This window comes from Pseudoliparis swirei, chromosome 23, assembly GCF_029220125.1.
Source record: "Pseudoliparis swirei isolate HS2019 ecotype Mariana Trench chromosome 23, NWPU_hadal_v1, whole genome shotgun sequence".
Classification (NCBI taxonomy): domain Eukaryota; kingdom Metazoa; phylum Chordata; class Actinopteri; order Perciformes; family Liparidae; genus Pseudoliparis; species Pseudoliparis swirei.
Genome location: NC_079410.1, coordinates 15,507,353 through 15,533,428, shown reverse-complemented (window position 1 = coordinate 15,533,428; position 26,076 = coordinate 15,507,353). Strand labels below are relative to the sequence as shown.

At 42.7% G+C, this 26,076-nt stretch overlaps 1 protein-coding gene across 1 annotated transcript in view; it reads left to right on the top strand.

Annotated features, from left to right (window-relative positions):
- Positions 1-314: 314 nt before the first annotated feature.
- gjc1 (gap junction protein gamma 1) overlaps positions 315-26,076 on the top strand; it is a 63,390-nt gene continuing 37,628 nt past the window's right edge. Inside the window, exon 1 of the mRNA XM_056407420.1 lies at positions 315-682. The gene's annotated coding sequence lies outside the window, so the exon portion shown is untranslated. The remainder of the gene's footprint in view (positions 683-26,076) is intronic.

The window sequence follows — 26,076 nt, the reverse complement described above, 5'->3', positions numbered from 1 at the left end:
CCCGTCGAGCCAGCGTCAGGCGGTGTGCGGCACACGTCGGAGAGCCCGGTCCAGATAAATACTAGACAAAGACACACCGCTGGATGTGGGTGGACCTCCAGCAATCAACAGATCGGAAACTCCACTGTCCACTCCTCCTGCGGGGAGGAACACGATGAGGAATCCGAAAGACAATACCGGAGCCAACTGGCCCATGTGAGCGATATGTAGGACCACATTGAGCTAGTCGCGGCGGTATGGTCAATAGCTCTCAATATTTGGTTGCAATTATCCGATACAAATGCTGCTGGCAGCGGCGTCGGTTCAGCCCCTGCCAAAATGACCAGACTATTGTTTAGCTTATTTGTAACGGAATGGGCCCGCGGGAATTTTGGCACCGGTTTTACGCAGCAGACCACTTAGTTTAACCGACGTAGCTCGACTGAAGACAGAATAGTGAGACTGCTATGGACAAAGAATGCGTCCACCTCTTCTATTGATGCTATGAGATATACAAATATATTAATAAAATAAAATAAAAGACCTCTGTGGAAAGACCGTGCTGGTTCCCCCCGAGAAGCGGAGCCGATAATCAACGGTGGGATTCAAGTTTGGACCTCATCAAGTCCAAAAACGACCACCCCCTCCCCTAAAAAAAAGGACCATCCTACATATTAAAGCATCTTCACAGACTCGCATAGCGGTAAGATATTCTCCTTTAATTCGTGATATTGTAATGATTTCCTATGCCTGTTCATAATGTGCCAGTTTCTAACCCAATGGACCCCCTGGTGAGGGGTTTTGGGGGTCATGGGCGCACTATAACGCGCAGACGACGGTTGCATCTTTGTGATCCATTTGTGTTTGAATGTGCACTGGAGTTGTCTTCTTCCTTTGTAGCACGTTGTCCAGGGCCAAGCTGTGAGCAACACGAGAGCAACTTCTCTCTAACGTGCTCTGGTGAAGCTGAGGCGAGCCGCGCGTAGAAGCTGATCATTTGGAGTCCCCGTGTAAACCTGCACACCGGCTCCAAATGAAATGCAATTTTAGCCTCAAAAAGCGATGCTAATCGAGTTTATAGACTGAACCGCCGTGTCTCGTGATCTTTTGTTCTCACATCATTTCAGCATGAGCGTGGTGTAGATGAGCGGGTTTCACTCCGGGGTTCGGTTAATCCTGAAGGGGATGTTCAAATTAGTGCAAGTACATGCAGACTGTATCATGACATCATTGGCAAACTCTGGAGATTCATTAGTGCTGAATATATTTCACAAGTTTAGAAAAGCTTTGCCAACAATGCCTTTGTATCTGTGTAGTAATGTGTAGTGAACAGTGCTGTCTTGATTATCAACAGCTACAGAGCTGCATTCTTTAAAATAGGATGACACAAGTGGAGCTTATTAAATGGTAAACGGTGTTTGGTCAACAGAATACCTTCAACTAAATATTTGCCAAAAGAATATAATACCAAATTTCTACAATTACCGTTCACGTTAACGATTTTGCCCAATCAATAAAAAAATAAAAAAATTGCAATTAAAAACAGTTCAGATTTGACTTATCCGTGAGGGTGCTGTTACCCATGGTGCTCTTGCTCTAAACGCGTTTTACCTCTCTTCCAGCAGAATGTGCGAACAAAGGCGTTGACACAAACCCCTGCTTCAGTGATTATCTCATCTATTTTTAAGTCAGTATATCAAAACAAACACTCCCACCACTCGGTGTCGTTAACCTGGTCAGCACCGGGCATTATTCACAATGATGAAAACTGTTATTCTGGACGCCTTTGAAATATATGCCACGTTGGTTTCTTTGTGAAGCGTTTGTCAACGCCACAGCAGCAATGGCTCAAATATGAGCCCCCGTAATGAGTCCCCCCCCCCCCCCCTGTGCTTTCAAAAACCGTCTCTATATGTTAAGTCATAGTGATGAGTTTGGAATATTGCCAGCGGAGAGAGCTGGGTGCTAGTGACTGATGCTTGCTTTGCATTTGGATGGATGATGGGCATTTATTCAGAATGCATTTGTTGGTAAGCTGCCAGTAGAAGCATATCTACCTCCATTTGCCCTCTATTCCTTCTTGATTTTCATCCAGTAAGTGCAGTTTGGCATTCTACAGCCTTACATGTAGATTTAAATATTTTCTTCTGTATGTGAAGCTATATTTTAGCCGGGCAGTCCATCTCTGTCAACCGATACCTCGCCCACCTTGTTATCCCAGCATCCCCCCCACAAACCATTATTTCACTCCCTGTGGATTGGAGAAGGAACTTGTACCCATATGTGAGATGAGGAAGTCAAGAGGAGAGAGGAGATAGGAAAGAGGAGAGAGATGAGGAGCATATTCTGTGTGGCAGCAATGAAATGCCCCATCACTTCAGTTATAATCATGAACAATGTGCTGCTGTCTTTTTTTCATTTAAAATGCATAGCGTTTTCTGTATTATTACACTCTTGGAAAGAAACATTACTGCTACCCAAAAAAAAAACATAACTTGGCACATAAGCAATAAATTGTGCATGGCTGCTCATCAGAAGATGTCCTAGAAATGTTTTGCTTTTCAGCTGGCTGGTGAATTGATTTATAACACATTCAATAGCACATATGCAGTCTGACACTAAAATATTGCAGCTGTGTTTCTTCTAAAAGAGGTAATCCAAGCAAAGGCACCCCAAAATGTCTTTGTGTCTATGTTGTGCATAACAAACACTGACAATGCTTCAACTATTCAGCAAAGTCTTGACTTACACATTGCATTGTGAAAGTATTTAGCCCGTGAACTCACAACCTGCAAAATATGCACGTAAAATGTAAAGTAGGGGTGAAGGAAGTATTCAGCTGCTACACTTAAAGAAGCAATACTGTAATCTAAAATGCCAAAGAAGTACACGATTACAATACTCCATTAGCTTGAAGTCCTGTATTTGGGACTACAGATGAAAAATAGCCTCTTGGCTAACTCTGGCACATTTACTGAAATGTTTTTATTAATGTGCACTGATTATTAAATAAAACCAGTAATAATAATCAAAATGTTGTTTTTAATACAATACATGCGTTTATACAAAAATGCCTCCTGTAGTTTTTTAATATTATTTAATGTTCACTACTGATGCAGTCAGTATAGCACAGTAACAGGCAGATCAGAACTAGCACTAGGAATTCGCTGGAAAGTTTGGCGGTGACACACAAGACAATCTGGCTGAGGACAAGTGGAAGTGAGGGATCTAAATAGTGAGGGACTAATGAGGGGATTGGCTGCAGGTGAGAAGGGCGTGAGGACCAGGTGAAGGAAATGAGGGACAATCAGGTGAATATGACAGGATCTGGAATGACAGGAGGATGCATTTAGCTAGGAAGGTGGGGAATTCGTGACAATCTTGATCTGTAAAGTACCGAATGCTTTTATGAAATGTAATGACCAGAACTTAATGAGCAGCCCACTTGACTCAATGCATATATTCACATTGTACAGAGAAGCGCACTCTTCAGCAGGTTCCATCACAATAAATTCATATCATGAAGGAATCCGCTTCCTTTCATCATTCTAGGCCTGATGCAGCGCTCGATAACAAGCTTTATGATGCCTTGGTTTAAATACCATATTGAATTCTTAATGTATTAAAATAAAAGGAAAGTCAATATAGCCATATACTGTAGAATTTATTATTCTGTTCCCGTTTCAATCCACAGTTAAAAGCTTGAATAATATTCCTCGGGTTTGTAATCGATAAGTGTAGATTAAATTAAAAGTGCAGAAGATTTGTTTGCAACCCTTCAGAGTTTTGTAGAGAGCTTCATGGTTTCATCTCGCACATGGAAATATGAATGGAAATAAAACGGGTTCTTATTGTCACATCAAGACAGAATTTTAATATCAGGTTAAACTGCGGTGTTTGTTCCAAATCATTCAAGATATGATCAATAAGCAAGCTGTGCCACTCTCACCCAGATGTTCACAATACAGTAAAATACAGTATTTACCAGAATCAGTCGTGTGATAGTTTTAAATCCTCGTTCCCTCCATTAAAATACCTTTAATCTCTAAACATCACCAGAATATTATGTGTATCAAATTATCAATGCTGTTATTCTAATGTTTTTATGTTAATCACTTGCAATTAAGTCAGGCATTCATAATTATCATAATTGTCCAGTGAAATGTCTGCGGGATGTCTTCAAGTCGATTACATGCTTTATAGGCAGCTATTTTGAATAATTGGAGTAATTCACTTCCTGTTTTTCCCAATTATTCCCTTCAGAATGTGTGATGTGGAGCCAGTACAGTAAGAGGTAACTTTTACGATTTTAGTCACTCCATCAAAAACATACCCACTTGTATATGAGGAGCAGATGTTCTGCAGCACAAACAGTCAACATGCTATCGTACCGGCGACAACAACAACAAAGTATATGCAAGTGTTGGGTAACTGCAGTGATGAGGATGAGTTGAGAGAGGCAGAGATGGTAGGAGATCCTTTACCAGCCTTCCCGAACTGGCTTTGTGCGACATGAAATATCAAAGGTATTAAGTCTATATCTTGTTTAGCAGACGTGAGGAAACGGCCAGCCTTAATCCTCCGAGTGCAGCACGCAGAGGCGAAACTGCATCTTCATGCCTGCCAACTAGTCTGGATTCCCTCGGCTTGACACTGTGTACTCTACTTTGCATTTTTCTGGTTGCCAGTTCCTGTAAACGACATTAAAGTAAATGCAGAGGGAAGGTGCCCCGCTCTCTCCGTGATTACCGGGTGATTAGACTTGTTCGAGGTCATCAAATGCTGCCACGTTTACTCCCCGCGTGTAGATTTCCTTTCTTTTAAATGTTGGTTCAGCCCTCAAAAAAGTACAGTTTGTGATTTATGACGTGATGGACCTATTTCTGTAATGTGTAATTGGTAATTTTCTGGGAGAATAGCTTCATCGAGAAGATTGAGTGAATAAAGTGAAATATGTTCCACAACGTTGGTTTGAAAATAATTAGTGGTGTTCTGAGATGTGTCCGAGTGTTAAGATTAAAACTGTCATTAAATTATAAAATGATGAGCTTCGCAGTGGGAAATTATAATGGATTTTACCCTCATTTATTCTCCTGTTGAAGACATATTGAAGAATCTGTTATGTATTATAGCTGACTGTGTGGTTTTAAGTACAGGAGTACAGTTGGGCGTGCTGTGAGTTCTCCACGCCAGATATTTAAAGGGAGATTCCAGATAGCGGAGGTTGGCGGGGCGCCGCTGTGTCGTGCTCTCTGTGACTCACAATGACTCCCCGGGAACGCGAACCTCGCAGTCGGCCTGATCCTTCGCTAAACAGACGCGTTTCCAGTTGTGCCGGTGCACGTGTTGCGGTGACGCAGCAGCAGTTGAGTCTTTAATTTCCTAAAAATAGACGAGAAGTGTGTGATTTTCGCTAACAAGGAAACCGCCTTGATTAATGTCACCTGTGTACTACCGCTGATGCATGTGCATAGTGACGCAGCATGTTGGGCCACATTACATTTCAATGTTATATTCTACTTTCACACATTTAAGTTGTCCTCAAAGTAAGAGCACACACACTTACATTTGGTTTATTTACCGTAGAGATGATTTTATAGCTGTTTTTATATCAGTGTCAAATAGATTATTTGGAAAGATAAGGAATCTAAAGATGTTACTTTGGTTAGTGAGAAGCTTTAATTTACATTTAAAAAAATGTAGATTGATATTTTCTAGACCAGGGGTGTCAAATTCATTTCCACTGTGGGCCACATGAGCATCATGGCTGCCCTCAAAGGGGTGAAACTGAAACACTCGATAAATGACTCGAACATGCTGTTAAATAACTCTCTTTGCATTTGGTTATTGTTTATTTGACTGTAGAAATATTTTACATCAGAAAATGTCTCTGATATTATAACATAAATCCATTTAATTTGAAACCTTCAAAATAAAAGCATGGGATATTTTTCTTCAATTTCCTTAAGAAAAGGTGATCATGTGTCTTTTAAGCCGCCAGGGGCCACATAAAATGATGTGGCGGGCCGAATTCGGACCGCGGGCCTTGTGTTTGACACCTGTGTTCTAGACTAAACAAGTATTAGAAACAATAATAGAGAGATGAATTGATAATGAGAACAATTATTTGTTTCTAAAACAAGTTTACTTTCAACCTTTCTGCCATATTATGTGAAAGTATCACATGATTGAAACTCCTACTTTAAACATTTTCATTGTTCATTGCCAACAATCTAAAAACTGTAAAAACTAATATTCTATGAAACAGAGAACAAGCAGAACTTCCTTACTTGAGAGAAGATGTAAGCAGCAGAGTCACGTGCAGTAAGAGCAAAATATAGAGACAGACTGAGAGAACCGCAGAGTGTGGATGAAATGTCACTTCCACCCAGCCTGCGCTCATGAAGACATACGGGCGGGCTAAGTGGAAACAGTCTCAGGCTCCTTCCCGACGGGAATGTCACTATAACATACCAGGATCAGCTCAGACAGTATGTATCCCTGTGTGCCTGGAAACACACACACACACACACACACACACACACCAATGCACTGAGCCCTGCACGTACAGAGATGTTTACGCTCGTCAGTGTTGAACATGCATATTCAAACTGATATGTCATTCTCGTGGATCTGCGCATGCCGACACATTTACATACGAGCTGGGCCGCTGTGGGCCGGGCTGTGATTCGGGGTGACAGGTCTCATGCCGCTTCCCTCGGGTCACGGGAGCGGCGGACTCGCAGCGTGACAGGGATGAAGCCAGAGAGAAGCCTTTCATTCACTGTCAGCCTCCAATGACACAACCTTGCTCTTTGTTCCAGTCACATTCCTGGGCTCAGCGGCGGGGAGCTAACCGTGTGCTCGTGGGACTCGTGCTGCGGCGTTTGTTATGAATCACGGCGCGCAAGCTAACGTGGAAGAAATGGCAAATTTGATTGAAAATTGATGCAGTGACTTATTGCTGGCAAGCAAGCAGCAGCTGGTGTGCATGGCCTTGTGGACGGTGGAGTGAGCGCCGGTCGGCAGGTAGAGGGTGACAAGCAGACAGGTTATTGATTAAATCAAGAGCCCAGGCTGATTCGTTTCTCTGTTGGGCATTTTCCAATATTTCATGAAATGTTCCCGATAAAAACAATGAATCATCCGTCATGATTACCAGAGCCCAATTTGACGGATTCAAATAGCTTGTTGTGTTTGAACAAAAGTCCAAATCCCAAGGACTTTCAATCAACTATGAATGGCAGAGAAAATGATGTAATCCTTACATTCTGACTTTAAAAAGAACGTGTGATGTATGAAACTGGATTATTCCACCAATCGTTTCAGCGTTATTAAAAATATCAGGTCTGTTTTACTGATCACTTCAATATTACTCGTCCTTTTGCACATTAGCAGCAGCAGCAGCAGCAGCTGTAAATAGCATCACAACCTGAGACAATAAATATAATGAACTGCTCTGTTCTAATACAGAAGAAACACATCTCTTATTGTGCAGAACTCCCCCAATGGGTCACAAGTAACTCTCGACTTAAACTCCATTACATCCACTTGAGGTCCTGGGAGATGATGGAGCCCAGGAAGCGGTAGGACTCCACAGCGCGACGGGGAGTCACACAGGATGAGAGGGCGGGTGGGGCTGCATTCCTCCTGAAATCCACAACCATCTCCACTGTCTTCAGAGCGTTGAGCTCCAGGTTGTTCTGGCTGCACCAGGTCACCAGGTGGTCAGTCTCCCACCTGTAGGCGGTCTCGCCCCGCCAGAGATGAGTCCAATGAGGGTGGTGTCATCCGCGAACTTTAGGAGCTTGACGGACTGGTGACTGGAGGTGCAGCTGTTGGTGTACGGGGAGGACAGCAGAGGGAGAGAACACAGCCTTGGGGAACCCGTGCTGGTGGTCCGGGAGCCTGAGACGTGTTTCCCCAGCCTCACGTGCTGCTTCCTGTCGGTCAGGAAGTCTGTGATCCACCTGCAGGTGGAGTCGGGCACGTGCAGCTGGGAGAGCTTGTCCTGCAGCAGGGACGGGATGATGGAATTGAAGGCAGAGCTGAAGTCCACAAACAGGATCCTGGCGAAGGTTCCTCGGGAGTCCAGATGCTGGAGGATGTAGTGAAGGGCCATGTTGACTGCATCGTCTGCAGACCTGTTGGCTCTGTAGGCGAACTGCAGGGGGTCCAGGAGTGGGTCGGTGATGGTCTTGAGGTGTGACAGGACCAAGCGTTCAAAGGACTTCATGACCACAGAGGTCAGGGCGACGGGCCTGTAGTCATTGAGTCCTGTGATCTTGGGTTTTTTGGGGACGGGGATGATGGTGGAGGCCTTGAAGCAGGCTGGAACGTGGCATGTCTCCAGGGAGGTGTTGAAGATGTCGGTGAACACCGGAGACAGCTGGTCAGCACAGTGCTTCAGGGTGGAGGGGGAGACGGAGTCCGGGCCCGCTGCTTTGCGGGGGTTCTGCTTTTTAAACAGCCTGTTGACTGCTCTCTCCAGGATGACGAGGGGCGTCGCTGAGTTGATGGAGGGTGCTCCAGAGGTGTGAGCCCCTGATGGGCTGGGGGAGGGTGGGCTGATGGTCTGTGGCTTGTTGGTGGGGCTGTGGGGGATGGTCTCAGGACTGCTCCATTGTCTTTCAAAGCGGCAGTAGAACTCATTTAGCTCGTCTGCCAGAAGCACATTGTTCATGGAGTGGGGTGATTTGGGCTTGTAGTTGGTGATCTGCCTGAGCCCTCTCCAGACAGAAGCAGAGTCGTTTGCTGAGAGCTGCTGTTGCAGTTTCTCAGAGTACAGTCGTTTAGCATCTCTCACCGCCTTGCTAAACCTGTATTTGGACTCTGTGTACAGGTCCTTGTCCCCACTCCTGAATGCCTGGTCCTTCTGCAGTCTTAGCTTCCTGAGCTCCGCTGTGAACCAGGGTTTGTCGTTGTTATAACTCACCCTGGAGCTGGATGGAATACAGCTGTCCTCACAGAAGCTGATGTAGGAAGTTACAGCCTCTGTGTACTCATCCAGGCTGTTGGTAGCAGTCCTGAAGACATCCCAGTCAGTACAGTCAAAGCACGCCCCGAGATCCTCCAGAGCCTCACTGGTCCACTTCTTGAACTTCCTCACCACAGGTTTGCAGAGCTTTAGTCTCTGCCTGTATGAGGGAATCAGATGAACCATGACGTGGTCAGAGTTTCCCAGTGCAGCTCGAGGGACGGCGTGATAGGCCCTGCTGATTGTTGTGTAGCAGTGGTCCAGAATGCTCTTCTCTGGTAGGGCATTTAATTAACTGTCTATATTTAGGAGTTCGTGGCTGAGGTTTCCTTTGTTAAAATCCCGAGTACAATAACTAAAGAGTCCGGGAAGGTCCGCCCACACGCCGTATCTGTTCAGCGAGGTCTGTTGTGCCTCGTTCACGTTCCCGCGGCGGCATGTAAACTCCGCCAGGATGAATGAAGCGAACTCACGGGGAGTAGAAGGGTTTGCAGTGGATGATAAAGATTCCAGGTCCGGCGAACAGTGCTGTAGAATCACCGTTACGTCGTTGCACCAGCCGTTGTTGAGGAAAAAGCAGATTCCTCCACCCTTTTTTACCGGAGAGCTCCGTGACCCGGTCCGCCGAACAGCTGGAAGCCAGCGAGCTGGAGCGCAGAGTCTGGTATCGAGCCACTAAGCCATGATTCCGTGAAACACAGAACGGAGGATGAGGAGAAGTCTCTGTCTCTCCCCCCCAGCAGCTGGAGTGCGTCCTGTTTGTTGCGCAGTCGGCGGACGTTGGAGAAATATGCCCGCAGCGCTGTACGAGATCCCGTTTCCGTAGCCGTAAGCGCTCCCGAACGTTTCCTCTCCGCCGGCGTTTCACCACGTGGCGAAGGTGAGCACACCTTTACAAAATGTCCATCTACAACTTTAAAAGAACGTGTGATGTATGAAACTGGATTATTCCACCAATCGTTTCAGCGTTATTAAAAATATCAGGTCTGTTTTACTGATCACTTCAATATTACTCGTCCTTTTGCACATTAGCAGCAGCAGCAGCAGCAGCTGTAAATAGCATCACAACCTGAGACAATAAATATAATGAACTGCTCTGTTCTAATACAGAAGAAACACATCTCTTATTGTGCAGAACTCCCCCAATGGGTCACAAGTAACTCTCGACTTAAACTCCATTACATCCAACAACAACTGGGTAAAACAGAGGAAGTAAAAATATGAACGTTAAAAAGTCATCATTGACTATACTCGCTTTAGGAACCAGTCATCTTCTCAAGGCCATGTTTCCACTGCAGATAGTACCCGATAGAACCTGGTAGAACCTGATAGAACCTTATAGAACATGATAGAACCTGATATAACCCAATAGAACCTGATAGAACCTGATAGAATATGATAGAACATGATAGAACCTGATAGAACATGATAGAACATGACAGAACATGATAGAACCTGATAGTACCTGATAGTACCCGATAGAACCTGATAGAACCCAATAGAACATGATAGAACCTGATATAACCCGATATAACATGAAAGAACATGATATAACTTGATAGTACCTGATAGAAACCAATAGAACACGATAGAACCTGATAGAACCCGATAGAACATGATAGTACCCGATATAACTTGATAGTACCTGATAGAAACCAATAGAACATGATAGAACACGATAGAACCTGATAGAACCCGATAGAACATGATAGTACCTGATAGAACCTGATAGAATCTTATATAATCTTATAGAACCTGATAGTACCTGATATAACCTGATAGTACCTGATAATACCTGATAGAACCCGATAGAACATGATAGAACATGATAGTACCTGATAGAACCTGATAGAATCTTATAGAACCTGATAGTACCTGATATAACCTTACAGAACATGATAGTACCTGATAATACCTGATATAACCTGATAGAACCTTATAGAATATTATATAACCTGATAGTACCTGATAGAACCCGATAGAACATGATATAATCTGCCCTGGATGTCCTGTAATGTGCTTGTGATGATTCTCTCTGACCAATCAGTGCTTCTATTGACCATCTACAACTTGTTCTAAAAGAAACACAAACATGACGATGTCAACACAAACATGACGATGTTAACGTGTCACGAACTAAACTGGACTGCTTGGTGGAAATGTTCCAGACGTGACATCCCACCACCTCTCCTAAAGGCTCCAGTAACTTGTTTCTTTTCTTTCCAGGTGGTAATAGTTGGAGCCATTCCTACAAACAGCTCGTTGTAACCGAGTCCCCCTTGACGAGCTCAATACACCCCGTCACACCCCCGTCAGTGGGTCAACCAGCCAGCACGGCTGACCTCATCAGTCAGAGTCGTGATGTCATTCAAGTTTAAATCCTGAGCACCAATTACATGGGGGATATGTTTGAGACGACACCCAAAAGATAAAATTCAGGCCCCAAATACTCTGACTGGTTTCAACTAAACACCCAGAGTCACCTTTATTCTCTGAACACACACACGTTGGAGTGATCAGCAGAGGGACCGGGAGGGGGTCTGTGCCACAGCGCTGCAGACGGCAATGTGCGAGCGCTCGCGCCTGATTGGCCCAGCTGGGGTAGCCATGCTCCGGGCGACGTCCTGCTGTCACTCGGCGAAAAAAACCAGAGCTGCCAGGTTCAAGGACCGAGGCAGACACCCTGTCACCGCTTTGACACACTCACACACACAAGGAGACATTTTTAGGGGTATTTTTGTCGTAACAATTCGCCATAACAATATAAAAATGTCCATGTGTCTGATTTCCTCAGTGCTGTCCCCCCCTCTTTCTCCCTCCCTGCCACTGCATGCAACAATGCAAACGGTCCCAACTTCCATTGGGTCCCAGAGCTAATTATTTCGGTCATGATAAATGCATTTGAGTGTGAGCATTTCTTTTCCAGTACAACATAAGAATTTGTGTTTTTTAGACTGTAGAATATTTTCTCTCTCTCTGAAAGCACTATCTGCGATGTTATTTCCACCTTTGCTAACATTAAGTGATGAACCCTGTGAACAGCTCGGTCTATTTCGTGAGTGTGCTGTGTTTTGAAACTTTACGCTGTGAACCAGGTGGCTCTTTAAATGTCGTAGAGAATCGGCTAAAAAGCAAATACAAGGGGTAACTAATAAAAAGTTAGAAAAAGACGGGCTAGCACCGGGTTATTTTTAGCTGCTGTTCCATATACAACATGTTCCTCCAGGCTCTGGGATGCTCTCGGGTCATTTTCAGTGTTTATTTCGTCTCTTATGGAAACCTCATACCACTAGATTTAGTGCTGGAGCTTTACTGAAGCTTTGCAAAGGTTTTGAGGATTTGTTGCAGGAAGAAACTGAATTAATGTTTGATCTAGGTTTTAAATGTACAAAAATACCCCTAAATATATTCATGAGCTCATATTTCACCAAAAAGATCATAGTGACCGGTGTTATCGTTCAAATAAGAGATACTTTTCTGAAATACTGTTGGACTAAGATGGTACAATAATAACAGAATATCTGTGCTTCAATATCCGATCATTTCAGCTTTGAGGAAGTTACTTTTATTCCAAACAAATTGATACTTTCTGAATGCTGGTCACTGAAATAATAAGCTGAGACGATTGATGAGAGCAACAGTTAATAGTAAGAACATGTATTGATTGCAGCTTCTCTTCAGTCAGATATAACTAACTAATGTTTTTGCAACATTGACAATATTAACAAAAGATTCATTAAGACAATAGACAAATGAATTAATGAAAGAACTAATATTTCCGTCTCTAGTTTACCATTAAAATGAGTTCATCTTAACAAATGTTTTACTTTGAAATTGAACTCCTCTGCCATATATTGTAAAATCCCATCAGGGATCATGAGTGACCCCATTACTGTGTGGACTGGATACAATGGAACAACAGCGAATGCAAAGACCATCAAAAACTTGAAAAATATTTACTTAAAATATCGTTTTATAGAAAGGTTTATTGCTGATGGATTTACATAATTCAATTACATTTCAAATACAGAGGTTTCTGATGAAGTCCCCATACATACAACATGTCCGCTTCCTCTTGTCTCCATATTTTTGGGCAACAAAACCACAAAGCAGCGACTTCCTTTTGCTTTTCTCTCTCCGGTTACATCAGCAACACATGATTTGTCTCGTAGGACAGTCCTGTCCTGTCCTCTGCGTCTTCTCCGGGAGTCATGTTTAAACAAAGTAACATTCACACATGAGTGGATCTCCATGGCCACGAGGCCTCAGGACCGGATGGTACTACGTGATGGGGAGGAAAAAGCCCAAAGCAGCACACACATGCTCTCGTGCCTCTAGTGTAGCCTTGATGATCGCCTCACGGTCTACCACTTTGAAACCCTCCAACTAAAACAGAGGAAGAAGAAGAAAACACAAAAGATTCATTTGACATAAATGCTTACGGCATGACTTTAAATAGCTCAGTGCTGTTTGGGTTTATTGTTGGACTGGGCCTTTGCTGCACAGTCTTGAATGCAGTTTGCCCGGAGTCGAGGGAACCGAGCGTCTCCCCTAAAGAAACCCTCAGACAGGTCGTTTACATAAAGACTACATAAAAAACGAGTGTTCTGAGAATGATAATGACTTTGTGATCGTCTGTGCCGGCCGCAGGGGAGAGCAGCGGCAGCTTCCTGGGCTGGCAGTGTGTTTGTCTCTGGATCTCATCACTGCTCTCTTACCCCCGTAAGCGTCAGCCCACCTCTCTTTCTCACCCTCAGGGCAGACACACAACGCCCCCCCCCCCCCCCCCCCCCCCGACGTCCGGGGACCTTTCTCGTGCGTTAACGCGGATGATTTATTCGTATTCCTTCTGTCTTGCTTAAGATCTTCTAATTGGCAACACACCGAGCAGGATCACAGCAGTTTGGGTTTTATACTACCGTAAACACTCAATGTGCAGCTGCTTGGTCAGAGTACAACAGACACAACTAGAACGGGCACTCGGTAGAGCGCATACCTTCGCATATCACAAGATTGGGCATTGAATTATGAACATTTTGGCATTAGTTGCATGCCAATTGGACACAAATGTAGCGTGCTATGGTAAAAAAAAGATGTTGACCTTTCCATGACCTTGACCTTTGACCCGATTGATCCCAAAATCTAATCAAATGGTCCCCGGATAATAACCAATCATCCCACCAAATTTCATGCCATTCAAGAAGATTTGACCTGTTCATGACCTTTGACCTTGACCTTTGACCCGATTGATCCCAAAATCTAATCAACTGGTCCCCGGATAATTACCAATCATCCCACCAAATTCCATGCGATTCGGTTCAATACTTTTTGAGTTCTGCGAATAACACGCATACAAATAAATAAATACACGGCGATCAAAACATAACCTTCTGCATTTTCAATGCGAAGGTAATAAAGGTGCAGCGCAACCAAATGAGGTCTTCATAAAGAAGTTGGACAAATATAAAAGCGCGATCTGATTTCATGCAATTAGTTTGACACAGCGGCAGTGGGCTACCTTGTTGAGTTGGCGGTTTGCAGCTCGTCATCCGACAGCTCGCCGCTGCTTCTTCTTGTTACATGACTTTGTCTCATTCTTGATAAACCACGGGGACGACCACGGGGACCAATGCATCGCATTTCTTCTGGCTGCTTCACCATTCCCCCTCTTGTTTCATTTATTTTTCTTCATTGCTTTGAAGATTTCTTCTTGAAAACACATCTGTGTGTGCTTTAAGCTTACATGGCAGAGATGAGGCAGTAAAATACGTAACAAAGGGAGCAAGGCCTCTCGTTTGGCTGAAGTGATTTGCACCTGAGAAGGGCGTGGCCTATCCAGGCAGGAGTGCTTGTATATGGTATATGGACCTGTACTTGTCATCATTCACCCATTCACACACATTCATAAATTGTCAGGAGGGGCTCAGGTTCCACCTGCCCATCAGGACTTACTAACATGCACACACACATTCACACACCGTAGGTACACCTATAGGCACAGCACTGTGTGGTCTCTACTGGGATGTATTTTGTTTTATATACTCTACAAGAAGGCGGCCTGAAGGAAATTGCATCAGGAAACAATCGATTTATGGAGTCTGTACTCTCGGCTTAGAGAACGAGGTTGAGATTTCGTATCTGTGTCAGCACAATCACATCTTTGGGCAACCAGACCAGTCAGTTGACATGGCAAATGTGATTGGATGATACAATTTGCATTGGAGCCAGTGTCGCCGTAGGCGAGGACATATTGCCGGGGAGGGACTCTTCCTGTCAGTCGGTTTCCTCCTCGGCTCCTCCAGCGTTCTCGTGCCTTTTCAATCTCGTCTTCGCTCCCTTTCTCTGCATCCGTTACGGTTTTGGAGGGAATTTGATTGCTCAGTTCCGTTTACATTCACTCACCATCTGCTGAACTTGGCTGCGACTGTGAATCAATTCTTAATGTTGGCAACTTTGCATTCACTTGCCGCCTCAATTTCTCGGCGCTTCCATTTCATCTTTTGCGATTTATCGTCGCTGGCACGTTTTGATCCCTAAACACGAAACACAAGTCTCAATAAAGAACGGTTCATGGAGACGACACTAAGAAAGAAAGAGCCCGGGTGTTTCCGAATAACAAACATTGACAGAGCAGAAAACAACGGCAGCAGCATGCGACATATTCTTTGGAGCAGTTGTGTTGCATCACATTATGGATTTATATTGAAAGTTCATGGTCGCAGATGATAAAGTAGGACATGTCTTCTCTTTAATTAGTGCAGTTACTGCATGTGAATAATAACCGTGTTTTTTTTTAGTTCGGGTTATTATTCATTTTGTGGCACACAAAATAATTTAAACTTTAAGATGCACTGATCCAACTTGTTCAATGTTTCTATACTGATGCTGATACCTGGGCTTATTGATTACCAATCTGATACCAGTGTTTTATTAATAAGCGTGTATGCCTGTGGGGAAGAAGAGACTAGGATCATTATTTTAGGTAACATGAGGAAACATCAGGCATGACTCAAACATTGATTTCTTCACGTTACAAAACAAAATGTAGGCTAACAAATAAATGCTTTATAATATTTATTGTTTATATACATTGCTAACGGAGCATTCTGATAATTGGAGGATGAGCTCAAAAGAAGAGTGCGCAGCCATGCAGCTCTGTGAGGCTTAATGCCAACACATTAGAACACTAACATTCTCACAATGACAATGCGATCATGCTGAATGTCCACCACGTTCATAGCTCATGTTCATTGTCAGAGTGATAACGCTTTCCAATTAGCACAAAACACATAGTACAACTGAGGCTAATGAAAATGTCTTTGGTCATAAATTAAAGTATGGACAAATTGAAATATTGACCTGATGATGATGCGAGATGAAAAGTGAAGGGATCACCAGTATTACAGTTCATCCTGAGGGGACATGCGCATTAGACCATGAGTTGGCAGCATGGTTATTGTCTGCCTGGCACCGTTATCCATTTCCCGCTTGATTTCCACCTATTAATCCGTCATTTAAACTGGCATGCATGTTGCTATGCGGCGACTCTGTGTGCATCACTTGGAAGTATTTTGGGATGGACTCTGTATGAACTCTTACTCTTGTCATTTGATAAACCTTGGCCCTTCCTGTAGCTGGGCTCTTCAATCGGCGTTACTCCTTAAGGCGAGCACAGTGACAGTGGAGTGATGGCGTCCATGGTGCAGTCAGATGAAAGTGAATGATGGCTGACGGACGCTATGCACAGAGAGTGAGATATTACCCAGAAGTAAAATAGCTCGGGAGATCCTTGTCCCCCGTTATTCATGGCCGGATATGAATATAAAAGATGTCCTGTGGGTTTGTCAGAAGAAACAGGGTCAGGGGCTGCCAACAACACATTTGTATTTTTAGTTATTTTGATTGGGTGACCCACAACCTGGAATAATCCGCTAAAACATTCTAACAGCAACGAGTGATGAACCTCAAGGCCACGAAGATACAGCGGATATAAATAGAAGATCATGTTGAACGGACGATGTTGTGTACATTTGAGGTCTTATGTCTCAGCGAAGCAAGAAATCAATGTGTCAGGCCCGCGAGAGGGAATTCTTTCCAGGTTTGACTTTTTAGATTCTTGAACTTCTTTATGATATTCCTGTTAACCTTATTTTGACTAGTTGCATGTTATAGTTTCTCTCAAAAAAGCAGATGTCAATATCAATGTCAATATTCCCATGAATGTGTAGTCACAAGGGTTTTAGTTAAACATAAATATATATTTCCAAACACTTAAATGTCTCTCACATAGTTATTACAGTGTAATATGTTCTTGAGGCGAACGCATTATTATTTGTTCTTTATATGTTTTACATTAAAATACATCTTTGACTTCTAAAGCGTTGTTTAAAAAAAAAGCGTAGTTGTTTCTTTAAGCGTATGGTTTTTTTCCCCGTCGAATCTAAATAAAACCTTAATTAGAGTAGCTCTGTGCATCGTGACCGTGCATGTCCATGTGTTACATAGAATAGACGTCCCGCCTCTTCCTCTACAAGCTCAGCCATAGTCATCTCAGCAATCCGTCACTGGGATGGCGAGGATGTCTCTACTTATCGAGAGTAAACATATCCAACTGCGGCCGACGGTGGCATTTGGCGTCGGTGTGCTCTCCTTCCTGGCAGCGCGTGTGTGTGTGCGTATGTGTGTGTGTGTGTGCGTGTGAATATTGAAGTCAGTGGTTGCCCCTCTAAGATGTCTGATTTCAACAGCCCTGCTGCCGCCGGGCAAAAGCCACTTTTTGTTACACAATGCTAATTAATTGAAGCAGGAAGTCATGCGTGTCTCGAAGTGATTGACTCATCGCCACACCCTAAAAAGATGTCCACAAATCACGATGCTTTAAGTGCCAATGTCACGCCAGCTACAGGGGGGAAGTTAAGCTATTAATGTATTTCAGGTGACAAGAATGGGACAACTTTAATGGGCCAGCTGTTAATCAGTCACTCATTAGTGTTGTTGCATTGCTTTACATCCTCAGGGGCCTGTTGGGCATTCACGTACTATTAATACCTCCCTTAAAGTCTGTTTGTCATCTGTGTGGTGAGCGTTGACTTTGTCCGCCCTGACAAAGCAGACGGGGGGTGAGCGTCGTTGGCAGGTCTCTGGTCATCTTTGGCCCGAGACAATGCGCTTCACGGGAAAGCCGGGCTTCTGCACAGGAGCGGGCTAATGCTCTTATGTTCCCCTTCATCTCCTCTTCCTCGGTCCCGCTTCGGCTCGATTAACCCATTTGTCTTTTCGCCGTGCCTCCCAGCGCCTCTCCTCTCAGGTCAATTCCAGCTGAGCTCGGAGAGCCATTATTGATGGCCCGTCGTAAATCACCAATCTAATCAGCTCCTGCACACATCAGCTGGCTGGGAAGTACATCTGAGCACAATCAATCAACCTCATCTATAAATGGAGAAATTGTGCCTTTTTGTGTGTGTGCATGTCGTAATTGACCTTTGTGTTGAAGTCTGTAAATCTTTTGCTGTGTTGGAGGTTGTTGGTTCTGCCCGCTGCTTTTGTTTCACATTATTCTGCCTCTCACTTAAGACTACGGGCTAGATGTTGTGTGTGCACCGGCCTACAGGAACACAACATGTCATTTTAAAAAGTGTATTTAATTTCTTGTCGTTGAAATTAAACATTATCAATTCACTCTGACTAAACAACCCTTATTTGGTTAAAGCTGAAGCTAAATTGTCTGCAGCATAACTTGTTTTACAACTTCAGGATAAGAGCTAGTGTTCAGGATAAGATGCGATCTGATGGGAGAGTGGAGTTATTTATTAAAGGGCATTATTTTTAGGCATTCTGGCCTTTACTGGACAGAAAAGGCAGACAGGAAACAGGGGATAAGATAAGGAAGTATGACAAGCTACAAAGGTCCACAACTGGGACACCATGGTGCTCAGAAACCTGTAATAAAGACCAACGTTAAGAGGGTTGAGGGCAATCATTGTTCTTCTTCAAGTAGATAGGAAATCCTAATTGAATGTTGCTTCATCACCTTCTGCTATTTCTAACTTTTTTCTAGTACGGCAATGAAAAATCTTTGTTTAGAGAAAAATGTGTGACCTCTGAAAGAAAGGTTTACATTTTGGACACTACACTTCCCATAAAAGTGAAAGAAAAAAAAGTCGACACAGTTGTCTCAAACACTCTGAGCTGCTCAGTACAGCTGCGTCTCTGTTTGGAAACCTCGGTTTGCTTCTCAGTGGCTGCCATGGACACTCAAAACAGAACTCCACGTAAACTCCTGTCCCTGTGCAAAGCTACGCCTTCTGGCTTTGTGAGACAGGAAAAGGTAAAAATGGTACTTGAGTTAAATATCTATACAGTTTCCGGGGGCTTCTGGAGTTGAACAAAAATACATTTGGGAGAGCAGAGTTGACCTGGGTATAATCAAATACCACTGAGCTACACCCCATTGCAAGATGATAATCATACGATTATATAAAGGATTGTTTTACCTAACTAAATTTAAAAAAGAGGTCACAAACTGGGGAAGTTTTAACCTTGGGACCCCTTGGATCGGTGCTTTCCAAGGAGTCATAGGGGTCACAGGGGTCACAGTACAGGAGTCCCTGGACAAAAACTATTTGTTTGTTTTTGGTTGAAAAAAACAAAAAATTCTCAGCTTTCATTTTGAAGACGTTCTGCTTTTCTTTGATTTGATTGTACACTTAATATATTTGCGTTTCAGACTGTTGGTCGGACAAAAAATAGCAATTTGAAGACATCCCTTTGGGCTTTAGGAAATTATGACGGATATGTTTGACTATTTCCTGACATTCTATGAATCAAATGATCAATTGAGATGATGATCACAAGAAAATATGCACACGCTTCAGTAATCAAGGTCAAACCTGTAATTGATGTCGTCATCAGGTGTTGTGGTGCGTGTGGTTCTATAGCTGGTTACTGGCCCAGAGGCGTCGTCTGTATGTACATTACCGCCAGCTTGGAATGAACCATTATTCCCATCCAGTGGCATGTGGTGTAATTGATGTGTAAGGAGCGTCTATCCTGTTGGCCCTTCGTGGATGATGATGAGGAAGTGAAGGTTTTGGAGAGGGGGATGGGGACAGAGAACAGTAGCGGGAGCGGAATGAGGGAATGAGGGAGGTTAGCAGAAGGGTGAGGGTGTGCTGGGATTTGTGGGGGCGGGTAGCTAGAGTCCACAGGGAGGAAGGTGGGGGATGGTGAGGAAGGATAGTATACTGTGCCGAGTCCCCCCTCCCCCCCCCGCTTTCTGATATTCTAATATCTCTATACTGTGGCTCGCTGGCTTGCGAGCTACTCCATTTTCTCCCCCTCCGTGGCAGCTTACGGATGGGGGTGTTGCGTGAGAGCTTTGTCTCTGCACAGCACTTGGTACCATGGGCGGAAACAGGGCTCTCCATTCATGCACTCTCGCTAATTCTGTCTCATTAGACTGTGGGCGCCAACGCGTGCTCATCTCCCTTTGTGTGTTTAGGTGTAAACGCATGCCTGTTTGATTCTATAGTGTGAGAGTCGATTGCTCCGCTTGCAGGGTTTCCCTCTGTGACATATGTGTGCGTCAGGCAGAGGTCAGCATCTGCATCCATGCTCTTTTTTTCTTCTTCTTTTTCTCCCCGTGTCACGCACAGAGGACAACAAAGGATAGGACTTTGTATTAAAGAAGGAGGGAGGGGACTACCCTCTCCAAATCCAGCCGAGATTTTCCTGCCCTCTGTTGTGAAATCGACACACGCTTTGCCGGCCGCGTTACCCTTGTGATCGCATCGTGTTCGCCAAAAAAAGCTCCTAATGTGTGCGACCCTTATTTATTTTTTGTAGCCTGCTCTGACTCCTTGACCCGGCACCGTGTTTTTTTACTTTTCACTTCATAGAAATGTTGAATTGCAACACACTGAGGGGGAACGCGTGTGTTTGAAACGCACCATCAGCGCTCCCATGGAGTCATCTCTCATCAGCACTCTGCTCTTTGTATCCGTCTCACAGACAACAGAATGGCCCCTACAGTGTAGACTGAGGCTGGGAGCTGCAGCTGCTGCACACACTGAACACAGGCAAGGGAGAGAACTCCCCCTGCTACTCTACACACACACACACACACACACACATATATATATATATATATATATATATATATATATATATACAAAGAGAGAGAGAGAGCTGCTCCTCCCTGTTTTTCTGATGTTGTGCTTTAATAGCAAGACTGATGCCATTTAAATCTTTCGCTTCCTCTCACTCGATGCAAATCCAGCTGCAGAAGTGGGTTACCAAAGTCCTTTACGAACACGAGGACAGTGACTGCATCGGGCCTACACAGCCAGTTCAACTCCATTCAAGGTCTGCAAAATAATTAGAATTATAATAAATACATACTGCCATATCAAGATGAATGTGTTTCCCATTTCCACTTTCAGAATTACAATCAACAGATTAACATTTCATAACTCACACGACGCTGCAACATTTGTATTGACCGGGGGTGTGTTTAGTTGTCATGGTTTCATGTGTGCAGGGGTTTACTTTACTATTGTACTTCTTATTTCAATACATTTACTTGAAATAGGTCTTTCATATTTAGATCGCATAATAAGCCTTCCAGACCTTATTAAATATGATGTAATGTCAAAGATTAAATGGTGAGGTACATAAAGAAGATATATTTCAGTTTAGCTGAAGATTAGGGTGATGGGTTTCATTAAATATGTATTTAAAAGTTTTGCTTGGTTTGTTCAAATATCAAAGCCTACTTTAATGAACTTCTGTTTACTGAGTCTGCATGTTTGTTTACTTGTATAACCACTTCTTTTGTTCCTTCCGACTATGTAAACACACCTCCTTCAGGCATGAACTTGAATCACAATGAGCCAATTATAAAATACACCATTTTATATAATAGACCACTTTGGCTTAAAATATGATGTGCAGAAGTTTTATCATTCTGTTATCACTACTTTAGATTAAAGTAGATACATTAAAAGATCTTAGTAAATGTTCCGCATGGTGAATCATGTCAGCAGTATTATAAGATATAAACCATCCGATAAAAAAAAAAAAAAATGCACACATATACATATACATATACATACAGGACTGTCTCAGAAAATTAGAATATGAGTTTCTTTTTTTCTTAATTTGCAAAAAAAAAAAAATGTCATGCATTCTGGATTCATTACAAATCAACTGAAATATTGCAAGCCTTTTATTCTGATTTATTGCTGATTATGGCTTACAGTTTAAGAAAACTCAAATATCCTATCTCTAAATATTAGAATATCATGAAAAAGTATACTAGTAGGGTATTAAACAAATCACTTGAATTGTCTAATTAACTCGAAACACCTGCAAGGGTTTCCTGAGCCTTGACAAACACTCAGCTGTTATAAATCTTTTTTTTTACTTGGTCTGAGGAAATATTAAAATTTTATGAGATAGGATTTTAGAGTTTTCTTAAGCTGTAAACCATAATCAGCAATATTAAAAGAATAAAAGGCTTGCAATATTTCAGTTGATTTGTAATGAATCCAGAATGCATGACATTTTTGTTTTTTTAATTGCATTACAGAAAATAAAGAACTTTATCACAATATTCTAATTTTCTGAGACAGTCCTGTATACATGAACTAAATCAAATGTATACTCTCCAATTCCCATCCCCCGTTTCACAGCACAAACAGATACAGGAGATTCATTTTGAAACCTGCAGTGGCATTGATACATATTTGGGATGTTATTTAAAGAAACCTTCATCCGACTTCCGCCTGCCAGGCTTTTCAGCTCCTGCGGTATTAAAGATAGTCATCCCTAATCCCGTGTGTGCCGTACGGCTCGTCAGACGAAGGCTGACAGTTGACAGTGCTGTGAGATTTGTTGCACATATTATTAGCTCGATAATAAGGTCTTAGAAGACCCTGAAAGAGAGAGAGAGCAGCACACGCGGTGCATCCAGGTGTGTGATATTTAACAGCAGCAGCCGCCTCCAGAGCCGACCTGTCGGACTCAGAGGGGTGAACACTGTCATGAAACACTGACCGCTGCCCTGGAAATGTGAATGGTATTAATAAAAAGAGTAACACACATGTACAGTAGCTTGTGTGCGCACACATTCAGAGGTTTAAACAAGAACACACACGCGCGCACACACACACTCTGCCCTCTAAACCTGCAGCTTAAGGCAAAAGGTGTTCTGCACATGCACCAACACATGTAGACACCTCCACACGTCGAATACACTCCGTCTCTGCCTGGAGACACAACAAGAAACATCGAGCTCTGAATCACTCTCAGCCAGACTCACACCCACGCACAAACACACACACACACACAAATACACACATTTATAAACGCACAAACACACACACACACACACACAAATACACACATTTATAAACGCACAAGCACACACACAGACGCGCGCACACATACACTTGTAAACGCACAAACACACACACACACACAAATACACACATTTATAAATGCACAAACACACACACAGACGCGCTCACACACACACACATTTGTAAACGCACAAACACACACACACACAAATACACACATTTATAAACGCACAAACACACACACATACACACATTTATAAATGCACAAACACACACACGCGTACACACATTTGTGAAAGCACAAACACACACACACATTTGTAAATGCACAAACACACACACACACACACAAATACAAACAATTATAAACACACAAACACACACAGACAAATACACACATTAATAAACACACAAACACACACACACACACACACATAAATAACACACATTTATAAACGTACAACACAAGAACATTTTGCTTCACCGATACCCTTTAACTTTCTTATGGGACACATTTCTATCTAATTCATTATATATTGTGTTTGCTTTTCAAGTCAACACAAACTGCCTTCCTTCACACACAGATCCTCCGGCTCCTCCTCTTCCTGCCCTCCCTCCCTCAGCTCCTTCCTCCTCTTCCTCCTTCCTTCTCTAATGAGTCTGAGCGTGCAGGTGAGCCTGAGCCTGAGGAGATTAGGGCCTGCGAGTGTGTACATGTGTCTCTTGGCATGCACGATGGTGAATGATAAAACACACACACGCTCATCGAGACGCACAACCATCAACTCGGGTTAACTCGTCTCCTCGCTGCTAATTAGACATGAGAGTCATAAGTTATGGACTTTTTATGGCAAAGTACGAAATAAAGTGCGGCTCAGTCCCACTGCTGTCTAGACATCTGGCTCTGTGTCGCTATTCATTATAAGGGGTTCAAACGAAAAGGTTAGGAAATAAAAATAAACGCATAAACTAATAATGAGACATTTTATAAAAATATGTTTGATTAATTCTGTCTGTGCAGAAATAGTGTGCAAGAAAATGTTAATCCTTGTCAATGAAGGGGCATCCAGGTGATCCTCTTGATCTACAGTCTAACGCTCTGCAGCTGATGCTATGTAATAACTTCTTAACCCTCCTGTCGCCTTCGGGTCATTTTGACTCGATTAAATATTTCACCCTCCTGTCGCCTTCGGGTCATTTTGACCCGATTCAATGTTTCACCCTCCTGTTACCTTTATATTTACTAACATATTTTACCCTTTGGGTTCAATTTGACGCCAGCAATTAAAACCTCCAGAAAATTATTAGAATTAATATTGTTTTCCAAGTTTAAGTGTGAGGCACTTTATGTTTGTTTGTTGACTACCGAAAGAACACCGACATTAAACATTGAATGGGGTCAAATTAATCCTAAAGCGACACAAGGGTGTAATATTGATTCGGGTCAAATTGACCCTAAGGCAACACAAGGGTTAAAGCTGTTTTATTAAGCTCTCTTTGTAAATTATAATCCATATAATGTTCTTATGACTGGCCAAAGTAAAACATATCTATTGTCACTAGTTTGCTGACCACTGAGCGATTGCTCGACAGACAGAGTGCGTGCATATCGTGTGTGCACTATGTCGATCTATATAAGTGATAATGCATCAAACAGTACAAGATTAAAAAATAACTATTGAAGAATAACTTTTTTATACATGAAAATACAACTGAAAATGCAGTCTATACAATGATTTTTGATTAGATTAGATTATAATTTAAGCGATTTAAAAAAAACAAATGTACAATACAATAAAATAGCAGGGCATATTACATTTAAGAATTTTGATAATAAAGGAAATGAAAAAGTAAAAAATAAAATGAAAATGAAAGTGTAGACAGTGTATTTTAAAGTATACGGTGACAGCGGTGCAAGGTTTATTGATGATCAATTTGAGGAGGATTTGGCCAGAGGTGATTTATTATAAAGTCGAATAGCAGGAATGTTCTCCTGCATCTATCCTATAATTCAAAGTTGAATTCAATTTCAAAAACGTTCATGGGCTCCAGAGTTATGACACTAAACAAAACCATGCTCCATCTTTACTTACAGAATATTTGTATATATTATATATACAGTAATATTTCTTAAATGGAGGCATAGCTATGACTGTACAGGATGTGTCTCTTCAACAGAAGAGAAACCCACCAGAGTGTTTCAGCACTTATCTATAACCACAGTAACAACATAAGATAATATTGTCTTTTGTTTAATGTACCGAGGTGAGATACACGGCTCCTTTAATCATATTTTACAGAGTCAGTAGTCAGATAATTAAACATAGGAGACGTAGTTATATGGAAAATTGTAAGATAAAACCAGCATGTTGTGAATCTAAAGGAAACACGTTATGTGAAGTTTAAAGCTGTGGCTTTGATGGCGTGCGTTGTTCACTAAACGTGCGTCAGTGTGGGGCACCTGAAGTTGAACTGAGCTATAACCACTATAGTTTAGCTATGTTATTTTAACACTAAATTGAGTGACTGAGTCAAAGGGATAACTTTTCCTCTCCACCTATCTGTATTTGTGGGTCAACCATATGTGAATATGTGTGTTTGATAACGACCCTGTACCGTCATCCACCCCATGCTGATTAATAATTTCCATGCTAATAACGAAACAGAAAGTAACAAGGCCCCTGTGGAAACATTAAACGTCTAGATACAACCTTTGTGCTGTTAATTGCAGCCTGAGATCTATGGATAGTTACGTCGTGG